The sequence below is a fragment of the Xyrauchen texanus genome, chromosome 27, assembly GCF_025860055.1.
Source record: "Xyrauchen texanus isolate HMW12.3.18 chromosome 27, RBS_HiC_50CHRs, whole genome shotgun sequence".
NCBI classification, from domain to species: domain Eukaryota; kingdom Metazoa; phylum Chordata; class Actinopteri; order Cypriniformes; family Catostomidae; genus Xyrauchen; species Xyrauchen texanus.
In genome coordinates this window covers 12156028-12169941 of record NC_068302.1, presented here as the reverse complement: position 1 = coordinate 12169941, position 13914 = coordinate 12156028, and the positions used below count along the sequence as shown (strand labels likewise).

Below are 13914 nucleotides of genomic sequence, written 5' to 3'. Positions count from 1 at the left end.
ACGTGAGATTTGAAACAATCAGATTATTCTCTTCTTTGATGTCAAAATTTTAACCAGTCACTCGTGCATTTATTGGATAAACTTGTAAGAATGGCAGTAAATCAGGGTAATGACCAAATTTACAAAATCAGGTTAATCACAAAATCGGGGTTATTAGCAAAAATCTACCAGTGCCAATTGGTTTATTCTTAAACCATTTATGACCTAATACATTGTCAGCTTATCAAGCATAATCAGTGTAAGATTTAACTCATTATTTGTTTAATCTAAACTGACATTTAAAAATGTATGTATTGGAAAATCAGAGTGAATTTTTTAATATTGTGTCAAATAAATGTTTAATTTCAAAAGTATCGTGTACATCTGATTTACTAACATTACAGTAAACCATACAGTACGCCTATATGTTAACATATGTGTTTTATATCAGCCACCTTGCTCTGTAGATACTGGCATTACTGACATTGAATATCTCATTTCATTTAACCACTAGTTACTTCTGAAAGAGCAGTCACAAAAAAATTTTCAGATTTTGCACAACTCAGTTGTTTAACCCTGTAAAGCCTGACATATGAAAGAACTGTCAGAAATGTATATATATATATATATATATATATATATATATATATATATATATATATATATATTCACATTAAACAGTTTTTAGTACTGTTAGGCAAACTATAAATAGAACTTATGGTAAGATGACATAATCTTTATAATGACAGAGCAGGCTGCATATATGAAAATACACAGAAATATTAGTTCACACTTTTTTCATGAATGTAATGTAATCTTGATTGAGAGATATACCTCAAAAGCCTGTTGTATCATATTTGATACATGGATTTCATAGGGGGGTTTTCAGTAAAATAATAAACAATATTTTAACAAATACTCATTTTAAAATATTAGTAACATTAAAATCATCACTTACTTTTACTTTATTAAAATAAGCTGTAATTTATCCTAACATAAGAGTCACTTTTTGTGCAAGTCCGCCACCATTTTAAATAACAATATAAATATTGAAACCACTTTTTTTTTTTTTTTTTTACAAATAACCACTAGATGGTTCCATAAACATGTCAAACATACATACTAAAGGTTGTTTGGCTCGTCAGCTTGAAGAGAGATTGAAACAGGAGCCGTCAAACATTGTGTATCATATTTGATACACACGGTGTTATATTGTTAAAGTAACCATAACTATATATATTAAAATGTACATGGTATCTGCTTACTCTGCATCATATAATTGTGGCCCAAAATCAGGCTAGCTCCAAAAAAAGAAAAGAAAAAAATATTTTTGCTGCTTCTTCAATTTACTTAATTAAAATGAGCTAAAGCAACACAATTCTAGAAGATTTTGTCACAACTTGATTACACTGTGTTCTGTCCATTTAAATTTGTAAAATGGAAATGTACTTAATCAATTTGAGTTGGGACTACATGAATACATTTTGTGGTGTTAATGTAGCATTGATGAAACTTGGGAGGGGATATCTCTTTCCCATCATGCTTTGCATTGACTCGACAGTGAGAGTAAATATTAAAATTAAGTGAACTTTTAAGTGTGTTTGTGCAAGATGAATATAAATGGGGATACTTGTAAGTGATTAATGTTTTGTTATGTTGAGATTTAGAAGAGTTTCTGTTATGTTTGAGTTTTTGGGGTTACCATTATGGTGAAGAGTGGACCTTGAGCTAACGAGGACAGGAAAATAATTCATTTGAAATTGATTGCTTGATTCATAGAGCAAATGCTGTTCTAACCATTGCATAGATATTAAACTATACTCTATAGTGCTTCCACCAAGCCTATATTTAGCATGCTAATATTCGCTTTCACTAGTTAGTATATAAAGAAATAAAATATTTAACTTACTTACAATGACATGTCTAATTTGTCTGGGTTTAGTGTATGTGTATGACATTACATAGTATTTTAAGTTAAGAAAACTAATTTCAAACATATGGAACCACTATTCATGACTGAATCCTGTTCAACCAAAGAGCTAATGAGAGTAAACAATGTGCATGTGACATATTGTAGCTGTAACAATAACTTTCTTGAAGTTCTACAAAAAATCCTGCTGTCACATGAGGTTCAGGGACAGTTCTGTTAGCTGTCTGTCATACTCAGTCCAGCCTCCACATCAGATCCTGGTGTCTTGTCTCATAGGGAAATGTACTTTTCTCAGTTCAACAAAAACATATGACCAGCAAGCTGCTGTGAGAGATAAGACAGGGTACAGTGAGCTGCTCTCTCAGTCACACACACACACACTACAAACAAGTCTCAAGCAACATTCACTAACAAACCACCATTTTTTTTTGTCATGAAACCATAGTAATACCATGTTTCTTTACATGAACTTGACTATGACCATGTAAATAACATGGCACAGGAACATGGTAATTATCAGGTACCATGGTATGTACAGGGTTCACACACATCTTTCCCAATGATTTCCCATGATTTTTCAATTCCAGTTGTTTGTGATTACTATGGCTAGGTAATGATATAGCTTTCCCAATTTGATTCTGATTCACAAGCTCGTGAATAGATTTGATTTGATTCTGATTTATTCATATGGGTATATTTACGTTATAATGTCACTTTTTTCTTACATATGAAATAAATGATCTCTCAGCTAATGCTGTTAATTATACAGGGGACCTTCTAACTAGGTACAATGAAAATATGAATTTGACTAATTATATTTTATTCATTTTTCACTACTTTAGTCACATTTTAGCTTTTTAAAAATTAACAAATCCGTGTATTCATTCAATAAATAAGATATTATATTTCATATATTATTAGAGTATTTACAATGATTTTTGAACATGTGATAAAACCATTACTGTCTCTTTAACAAAACCGGCATTTCTGGGTATTAAAAGAGACATTTTTTAATGACAAATGTATTGTGTGGATCTCGTCTTTGGAGACACAAAGAACAAATTTTACACCTGAAATGCTGTGAAACGATCTCGCTGCTGAATACTCCACTACTATACTACACTATTACTGGTGAGTGAAATCTAAACATTAACCAACCAGTTGCCAAATATATATATATATATACACACTCACCTAAAGGATTATTAGTGAAGGGTGAGGGTCGAAATCCCTTGTCTCTTCATATATATCAATACATATATATATCCTTTTATATCAATATCTATATATATTCTGTTGCTTAACTTCTTTAATAAAATTATGAATTAACTATATGCATGATCACATAATCAATTCTATTTTCTTATGCATATTTGAAATATACTTTGAATCATATGTGTGTTGAATGTTAATTAGTCTCTTTTAGGAACATTCCAGAGTCTCTCTGTCCTGCACGTCGGCTGAAGGTCTTTTGGGGGATAAGCTTATTTGTGACGCTCTCCAGCCTCTCAGGGGAGGGGTCAGGGGGAATGCGTTAAACATGTGTTCCAGATGTATTCTGTGTTTGATTGTTACCTTTCCATGACTAATTATATGGTTTAAAGTCCTATGTAATAATACCTGAATAGTAGAAGTGTGATTTTCTCTTATTATTTCTTTAGGGAAGAAATGTATGTTATTTCAACCCTCTCCTCTGCCCGAGGAGTGAATATTTTATCTCTCTGTTTTGGTTCAAATGGCCTGATAATGTGTGCTCTGGCTCTCTTGTGCCCAGAGAAGAACTGTCGTTCGTCAGTGTTTTGTGTGTGCGTTTGACCTTCTACCTAGGTTTTGAACCAGGGATGCACACCAGGCCGACTCGAAGACGCCCCGCGACCATCTGCGAGGTCACTTCAGACGTAAATCTCGGGCGCGGACGACAAGTGCGCTGATTAATGTTGATAGGCCATTTAACTATCTATATGTTGTGACTTTATGTTCTTTTAGCCAATCAGGAGTAAAATAATGGAATGTACGTCCTTGCAAATGGTATAATTGATGTAAGATTTTGTGTAAGGTACGAGTTAGCTTTCGATCTCCTCGTGAGACTTTGCCGCTGGCTCTACCAATTTCACTGCAAACTATTCTTCAGTAAATTTTGATTCTTTAATTGAATTTCTCGACTCCTAGTTTTCTTTCTCCATATCTGGTCCGGGTCACAACTGTTATACCCCTAACATTAGGAACACCTCAATTTTCTCATTAATGCAATTATCTAATCAACCAATTACATGGCAGTTGCTTCAATGCATTTAGGGGTGTGGTCCTGGTCAAGACAATCTCCTGAACTCCAAACTGAATATCAGAATGGGAAAGAAAGGTGATTTAAGCAATTTTGAGTGTGGCATGGTTGTTGGTGCCAGACGGGCCGTCTGAGTATTTCACAATCTGCTCAGTTACTGGGATTTTCATGCACAACCATTTCTAGGGTTTACAAAGAATGGTGTGAAAAGGGAAAAACATCCAGTATGCGGCAGTCCTATGGGCGAAAATGCCTTGTTGATGCTAGAGGTCAGAGGAGAATGGGCCGACTGATTCAAGCTGATAGAAGAGCAACTTTGCCTGAAATAACCACTCGTTACAACCGAGGTATGCAGCAAAGCATTTGTGAAGCCACAACATGCACAACCTTGAGGCGGATGGGCTACAACAGCAGAAGACCCCACCGGGTACCACTCATCTCCACTACAAATAGGAAAAAGAGGCTACAATTTGCAAGAGCTTACCAAAATTGGACAGTTGAAGACTGGAAAAATGTTGCCTGGTCTGATGAGTCTCGATTTCTGTTGAGACATTCAGATGGTAGAGTCAGAATTTGGCATAAACAGAATGAGAACATGGATCCATCATGCCTTGTTACCACTGTGCAGGCTGGTGGTGGTGGTGGAATGGTGTGGGGGATGTTTTCTTGGCACACTTTAGGCCCCTTAGTGCCAATTGGGCATCGTTTAAATGCCACGGCCTACCTGAGCATTGTTTCTGACCATGTCCATCCCTTTATGGCCACCATGTACCCATCCTCTGATGGCTACTTCCAGCAGGATAATGCATCATGTCACAAAGCTCGAATCATTTCAAATTGGTTTCTTGAACATGACAATGAGTTCACTGTACTAAAATGGCCCCCACAGTCACCAGATCTCAACCCAATAGAGCATCTTTGGGATGTGGTGGAACAGGAGCTTCAGTGCCCTGGATGTGGATCCCACAAATCTCCATCAACTGCAAGATGCTATCCTATCAATATGGGCCAACATTTCTAAAGAATGCTTTCAGCACCTTGCTGAATCAATGCCACTTAGAATTAAGGCAGTTCTGAAGGCGAAAGGGGGTCAAACACAGTATTAGTATGGTGTTCCTAATAATCCTTTAGGTGAGTGTATATATATAGATATATACCTTTTAGATGCATAGCACAACATTTGGTTCAGAGTAAAAGATCGATCTTGGGATTTAAAATTCAATATCAAATGAAGATCAAAATGCATCGGAAAATCAATATTTTTACCCACCCCTTGTGGTAACTGGATAAGTATCTAAAAAAAACAAAAACAAATTCTATTGATTTACTCGCAAAAAATAATATTGAATATAAAAGTAATATTAACCAGTCTGGCCATTCTCTGTTGACCTCTCTCATCAACAAGGCGTTTACATCCACAGAACTGTCACTCACTGGATGTTTTTTGTTTTTGGCACCATTCTGAGTAAACTCTAGGGACCGTTGTATGTGAAAATCCCAGGAGATCAGCAGTTACAGAAATACTCAAACCAGCCTGTCTGGCACCAACCTGCCATGGTCCAAATCACTAAGATCACATTTTTTCCCCATTCTGATGGTTGATGTAAACATTAACTGAAGCTCCTGACCCATATCTGGATGATTTTATGCATTGCACTGCTGCCACATGACTGACTGATTAGATAATCAAATAAATAAATAGGTGTACAGGTGTTCCTAATAAAGTGCTCACTGAGTGTATGTATCTTCTCTAGGACACGCACTGGTAATTCAGCTATAATACATGTTACTAAAAAGGAATAAGCTACCAGTAGTTTGCCAATGCAAAAACTCTTTTTTACTTTGTTTCACCCTCAAATAATTATTTCACCCTCTAGCATTCAATTTTCTGCTCAGGCTCTCTCTCTCTACCCTCTAGGTTTTCCGCAGAGATAATTTGCTCTCTTGCACCCCCCACTCCCATCCCATCTGCTTTCCCCAAACTCAGGTGTTTGCCACCATTTTTCTACTCACTTCAGACACTTTCAAACCTCTGAGATCCATTTCATTATACCAGGATTTAAGCTTGACACCGGTCAATCAAAGTCAAATCAAGTAGCCAATAACCCAGTTGATCAGTCTCTACAGGCTGAAATTGTCATCATTATTGAGTCTGTCCCAGTCTGTCAGCATCTGTTCTCCTGTTATATCTCCCCACTTTCCTCCTCTCCGTCTCTCCCATTCTGATCCATTCATCCTTGCATGGGTCTATCAGATTGCAAAGGGATCAGTCACATTTTAATTAAAATCCTATAGAAGGACCCTATATAATCCCTCCCTGGTTTAAGAAGCTTGCCAAAGAGACAGCACAAAAGACTCAAACATAAATCTTTGTTTTATTCTGTCCTTAGGCTGTAATCTAATCCATCTGGTGAATGAATTTGTCAGGCAGGCTCATGTCTCTTCAAACAAATCTTAATCTAACACCAAACACTGTTTACATTAAACACACTATTTACACAATATTATAACTCTAAATCATGAAAACTATGATTATGTATAACAATAATGCTTGTTGATGAGTATATCGATTAACAAAGTAAATCACATTGTATAATCAGAAAAGAATAAGTGATCCTATTGTCAGGACAACCTGTTGCTGTGAACTGTGGTGGTCCCTGTTTTAAGGGATGGGAATGTGATATTTGCATATTTTATCATGCAGATTTTAAGTGAGTTGTCTTAATCCTTATAATTGCATCCTGACACATATTGTACATATTAAGCAGTAAGCTAATTGTCTGTGATAAATAGTCAGGATTTCAGAGGCTTCTTTATCAAACAGTAAGAAACAGGATGATGAGTCATCACACAACAGATGGAAGGATTTGAAAAAGCAGATGGACTGCTACATGTGGTCAATTAATCCACAATTCTCAATTATATTAGCCACATATTTTTATTCACTCAAAGACAAAGTTTGGTTTAGCACATAATATGGACCTGCTTAAAGAGATAGCAAAAATATGTATTTCTCATATAGAGCAATTTTACTTAACAGATTCTTGACTGAAATGCTCTGCTTGGAAGAGCTCAGGCTACACTTTGTTGGTATTAAGGGCCACTGATTAATTGGATTCAAAAACCTGTTTACAGGACTAAGAGAGTCTCTATTACTTAGGGTGGCCATACGTCCTCTTTTTCCCAGACATGTCCTCTTTTTTGGACCTTAAAAAAGGATCCTGCCTGGATTTTGAAATTTGCTAAAATGTCCGGGATTCAGCTTTAGTTGCATTATGATGTGCGTCTTTGAGTGTGCATGCATATTTGCATTGCTTTAACCCCTCTTTGTAAGTCCCACCTTCTCACACACCAATTGGTCTATTATAAGAGGCTTACAGCAACTATTGGCCAAATTCCTGCCCGTCAATCTCTCCGTGAACGCGCAAAGTGCTGTTGTGTTCGGCATCAAACCGTTGCTTGACAGTTGCAGCAAATGACAGCTGAGTGGAAACAATACCCAAACGAAAGTGCAAATTTCAAAAGACTTGCACAACAAATTCCCATGTTTTCGTCCAAGGTCGAGATCTGTGATGAGCAGAATGTATGACACGTAAAGCTGGCACTTATGTGTCAGTTGCTAATGAGGTGCAAGTGATTTAAAAACACACATTAGCTCTGCCAACATAAAGGGCCATCAAAAGGTGAAAGTTTATCAGGTAAATTAATGGACTAATTTTTGTGACGAGGTAAAATGATCACATTGCTTCATTTTCCATGGCCAATCAAAATAATAGTAATAGTAAATGAAGATACATTCACGGCATTAAATATTTTATTTTAGTACATGGACATTCAAAAGAATGTTGGACATTTATATTTATTTATATACATTTATGTTATGCTAATAGAGTGTTTTCACTGTATTAAAGTTTGCATTCATAGTAACACTCTTTTGAACCCTATTATTCCACCACACCCCTGCCAAAAAAAAGGTGCCTCTTTTTGGAAAACCAGAATATGGTCACCCTATATTACTGCACATCAGTAACTGATATTTAAGAGCTCTTGTGATCAGGAGGTTTGATGGAGACGCCAAGATTTCAGGGAAACGTTTAAAACAATAGGAGCACCCAAACCAACTGCACTATTCTAAGTCATTTTGTAGTGTTAGTACGATAACACTGAAAATGCAACAAAAAGTGTACTTTGAGTCCCCAGGTGATGTACTTCTTCAACCGTAAAAATAGAGTGTATAATGTTGGACACTTAAAGGTGTACTCATTAAAAAATGAGTACACCACCTTTTTTTCTCATTAAAAAAGTTTTACTCCAGAAGAAATTAATTGTAATTTTGAAACATATCTATAAAATAATGAACTCTCACATGAGATGAATACTCCAATTCTACCAGTAACTTTATGAAATCTGTGTTATATTCCACATGGATGGGGTTCCCTCATGGGGGCTGCCATGTTAGAATCACTTGTCCAGCCGAATACTTCTCGCTTAAACTCAGTAACAACACTGTTATTGGTCATTTTACTTTTGGATTAAATTAATTGTGGTTTACTGGGAATAGTGAATTTCTACAATGGCATCTGAAAATAAAAACGATTGATTTTGAATGATGCTGCAGCTTTAATGCACTCAGCGCTCGCGGCTTGCCGTGCGCAGCGCATAATGGAGAATGTAGCAACTAGTGGAAGTTCAGTGAAGACAGCACCTAACAAATGTAAGTTGAATGCTTTACAATCACCCCACGCTGTGTGAATATGTACATTGTTTGAGATACAATTTTACTGCTCAAATAATGCACAAGTTTTAACATAAGAATTCATGTAAGTGCTTTTATAAAATTATAAGCTTCTCGTTTCTGCTTTTAAAACTTCCAAAAACGGGCCCATTCACTCTCATTGTAATTGCCTCATTGTAGCTAATCTTGATTACAATGTTTTTTTTCTTCTTCTTCTTTTTTTTTTTTTTTTGAAAAGTAGTGACAGTTCGAAGTTATTTTTTCAGGTAATCAACACTAAGCCACAAATTACAAAAAAAAAATAAATAAATAAATAAACATTGTAATGTCGATTGACCTTGTTTTGAACCCGGAATTTTCTTTAAAAAATAACTGCGATAACTAAAAGCGCCTCGAGACACCTACAGTTTTATTCGTTGCGCTGCGTCCTGCTTTTTAACGCCCCCTAGGACTTTTACTGTTGACTGAAGACATCTAAAAACAAATATACTTTCTGAGCGTGTTTCCAAAAGCAGGTGTTGAGCTGGTCGAAAATATTCCCTCAGCTGTGTATAACAGCGCCAGCATCACGCACCTGTTCTCCGGTTTCTGTCGCCTCATGTTATGTAAAAGCATCTCATCATCCGCATATCTCACCGACTACATCAGTCCTTGGGCGATTTGTGATTTTAGTTTGACGAAGGACCAAATACATCACGTTTTGTCATATGGTGTAATTGCTCGGATTACTTTTATATTAACGGTCGATTTAGATAGCAGCACAAATGTATTTTTTATAGATGTTTACTGACAGACCAACGTTATGCGCTCGCGACCAAGCACTCGTGTCAGCGTCACGTTTTAATCCCGGAGGATATCCAGCGCAGGTCAAAATAATTTCACACACTTTTATTTGTCTGAATAGACACAACATGTAAATTATTATCTTACCCATCCCACAAGAAGATACTCCTTCAGCAGAATATACAGCCTCCACCCCGTAATCTTCTTTGCAATATAATCCTTCCGTTTAACTGAACAAAAATAAATTCAGGATTTTTACGAAATTACTTTAATGAACGGGGATGGCAAACCGAATTCAGCGCGTCCTCGGTATTAGGACCAAGTTGTTGCCTAAAAGCAGCAACAAATATTTATCTGTCCTGACGCCGCATGTCGCGTGACAGATAGCGCAAACGTGCTCGCGCTGTTGTCCGCTGTTCAATCCAATCGCCGCACCGAAACATGACACTGCACATTTCCACCTCCACACCGTGATTAACACACACACACACACACACACACACACACATACACACACACACACTCTTGTTGTGTTTCCATGTTTTATGGGGACTTTCCATAGACATAATAGTTTTTATACTGTACAAACTTTATATTCTATCCCCTAAACCTAACCCTACCCCTAAACCTAACCCTCACAGAAAACTTTCTGCATTTTTACATTTTCAAAAAACATAATTTAGTATGATTTATAAGCTGTTTTCCTCATGGGGACCGACAAAATGTCCCCACAAGGTCAAAAATTTCGGGTTTTACTATCCTTATGGGGACATTTGGTCCCCACAAAGTGATAAATACACGCTCACACACACACACACACACACACACACACACACACACACACACACACACACACACACACACTAAAGAATAGCACATGCTCAAGCTCTATTAACTTCTGCCAGGACTGTAAGGGCACGTACTTACCTGGAATAAGGCAGACATTAAGATGTTTTTGCACACTTCAGCCACACTTAAATGCATGAATATCTTTGCATTATATAACCATATATCAAACCAAGTGGTATTTCTATTAAAGAAAAATAGCACAAGCACAGTTTTTAACAAAAGTTTGCCATAAAAAAGTTTGTTAAATTTCAAGTGATAAGTAATAAATATATTATATATTTAAAATTAAGACAAAAGTATTAAGCCACTTTCTGGTTGTAAGACGTTAGTGAAACATGCCCATATTTAGTGTGTCTACAGCTATAATTGACTATAGTTAACTTGAACTTCACATGTGATTACTCTGCTTGGACATATCTGTGAACTTTGTGACTTCATACACTGGCAGCCAACATTTTGGAATAATGTAAAGATTTTGCTCTTATGGAAAGAAATTGGTACATTTATTCACCAAAGTGGCATTCAACTGATTACAATTTATAGTCAGGACATTAATAATGTGAAAAATTACCATTTTAAAATTTTAAACTACTCCAAAGAATTCTCATCAAAAAATCCTCCACATGCAGCAATGAAAGCTTTGCAGATCCTTGTCATTCTAGCTGTCAGTTTGTCCAGATACTCAGGTGACATTTCATCCCACACTTCCTGTAGCACTTGCCATAGATGTGGCTGTCTTGTCGGGCACTCCTCACACACCTTAAAGTCTAGCTGATCTCACAAAAGCTCAATGGGGTTAAGATCCATAACACTCATTTCCAATTGTCAGTTGTCCAATGTCTGTTTCTTTCTCTAACCTTTTCTTTTAGTTTTTCTGTTTCAAAAGTGGCTTTTTCTTTGCAGTTCTTCCCATAACGTCTGCACCCCTGAGTCTTCTCTTTACTGTTGTACATGAAACTGGTGTTGAGCGGGTAGAATTCAATGAAGCTGTCAGCTGAGGACATGTGAGGCGTCCATTTCTCAAACTAGAGACTCTGATGTTCTTAACCTCTTGTTTAGTTGTACATCTGGTCTTCCACATCTCTTTCTGTCCTTGTAAGAGCCAGTTGTCCTTTGTCTATGAAGACTGTAGTGTACACCAATGTATGAAATCTTCAGTTATTTTGTGGCAATTTCAAGCATTGTATAGCCTTCATTCCTCAAAACAATGATTGACTGATGAGTTTCTAGAGAAAGTTGCTTTTTTGCCATTTTTGACCTAATTTTGACCTTAAGACATGCCAGTCTATTGCATACTGTGGCAACTCAAAAACAAACACAAAGACAATGTTAAGCTTCATTTAATGAACCAAATAGCTTTTAACTGTGTTTGATATAATGGCAAGCGATGTTCTAGAACCAAATTATCATTATTTAAATTATTTAGCATGATTACTCAAGGATAAGGTGTTGGAGTGATGACTGCTGTCTAGATTTGATCAAAAATGACTTTTTTCAAATAATGATGGTGCTGTTTTTTTTACATCATTAATGTCCTGACTATACTTTGTGATCAGTTGAATCCCACTTTGATGAAAAAAGTACCAATTTCCTTCCAAAACAGCAAAATCGGTACATTATTCCAAACTTTTGGCCGTCAGTGTACATCCACACTAAATTACCTTGGGACAAGAAATGGCAAAAAAGTTAGTCCTGAGATAAAGTCTAGTATCATTTATATGCAAATATCAAACCAAATACAATTGGTTTGATATTTTCCCTAATGCAGTGACGTTTATAAATTTTAATTGTGACTTAAAGGTGCTGTTTTGTTTTTTTTAGGGGATGGTATGCAGAAAATGATCCCTGAAAGATATCACTGAAATAAGTAACCTGAGATGTCTCTCCGGTCTCTATGACGGAACCAAACTGTGTAAACTAAATGGCAAAAGCGGACCATGGACATGTTCTTTAAACAGCCAATCAGAAGACTTGTGCTTTCTGCCTGTCAATCATTTTGCGTGTTCTCATAGTGTAGTAGTTGAAGCTGATCATTCAGTTTTCAGATACAGATTCATGACAGTCATCAGCTGAGGGTGCTATATTGCTAGTGTTGTGTTTGACAGATATGGAGCTATATTTGTGCCACAATTCTGCATAAGCAAGATGTTAGTTTGAGCACACAAATGGTGTTTTGCACATGCGTGAGCTTGGTTTTGTAAAGCAGTGTCCATTCTTGCAAAGATTTATTTATTTGATGAAAATCAATTTTGTGCTCAAATAAAGTTTATTTGAAACATAACTCCAATGTTTTTGCGTGTGCAAGATCTCACTTGCTCTGTCCTCATACTCACTCTGTATGTGCTCATAGCTTTGACTGCTCGCTTGCTCAACATGGTCACTGCATGTTGTGCCAGAAATTCAGCCAATCAGAGATGATGGGTAAACTTGGACCCACTGTATATTAAGTGTCTTTAGCTACTTTGTAGTTAAGCATATGTTTTTGCATTGTACTTACATTTAAAGTACCTGCATGTAATTACATCTGTAGTTACACCGTTATCCTTAAATCTAACCTAACACTAACCCTTACCCTAAACCTACTTCTAAACTTATCTGTACCTCAACCTCAGTAGCTGCAAATGTGAATCTTGTGAGAATTTTGTAGAACTACATGTAGTTACACAATAATGAAATTGTATTGTATGCTTTTAATGTTAGTGCATAGTAGTTAAAAACACCTAATATAAAGTGGGACCAAATATTTTGATTGGCTAGATCACAGATCATACTTCTAACTAACTAGGTTAAGAAGTTACACTTACTGTACGTAGCTACTAGCTTGACCATGTTAGCTACCACATTCATCTGAAATGGTATTAATTTAATCTCCCCATGTGAAAAACTCTTTAAGGCCAATGTAATAGTGTAGTTTTGGGTGAGCTTTATTTGACTTCTATCTATTCCACAGGATATTCTGAGAGAGCAGTTTATTACAATAAATGTAATCAAATTACAATCTGCCATGGATCAGCAGCAACTGAACCTTCTTCTTTTTGTAATTATTTAATGAAATATTATTTCTTAATAAACATGTTATTTTGTATACCTTCTTTAATGTGTCTTCTCCCATTTTCTTGTCTAATAGCCAATCCTGATGTAGGAGGCGGGACTTGTCAAAATACGGGTGGAAAAGAAAGTGAGCAGTCTAAATTTCTCAACGAATACATGTACATGTGTGCATGTACGGAGAGAGAGAGACAGAGAGAGAGAGAGAGAGAGAGAGAGAGAGAGAGAGAGAGAGAGACATTGCTCAAGCAAAAAACTGAATAGCATAAATGTCAGAATTCTGTGCAAATGTTGACATGAGCACACATT

The 13914-nt window shown here is 36.3% G+C and overlaps 1 protein-coding gene across 3 annotated transcripts in view; it reads right to left on the bottom strand.

Annotated features, from left to right (window-relative positions):
* The window catches only part of LOC127621118 (dematin-like), a 64315-nt gene extending 54186 nt beyond the window's left edge, over nt 1-10129 (bottom strand). For all 3 annotated transcript variants that reach the window (XM_052094578.1, XM_052094577.1, XM_052094579.1), the window contains exon 1: nt 9856-10129. The gene's annotated coding sequence lies outside the window, so the exon portion shown is untranslated. The remainder of the gene's footprint in view (nt 1-9855) is intronic.
* Between the last annotated feature and the right edge of the window lie 3785 nt (nt 10130-13914).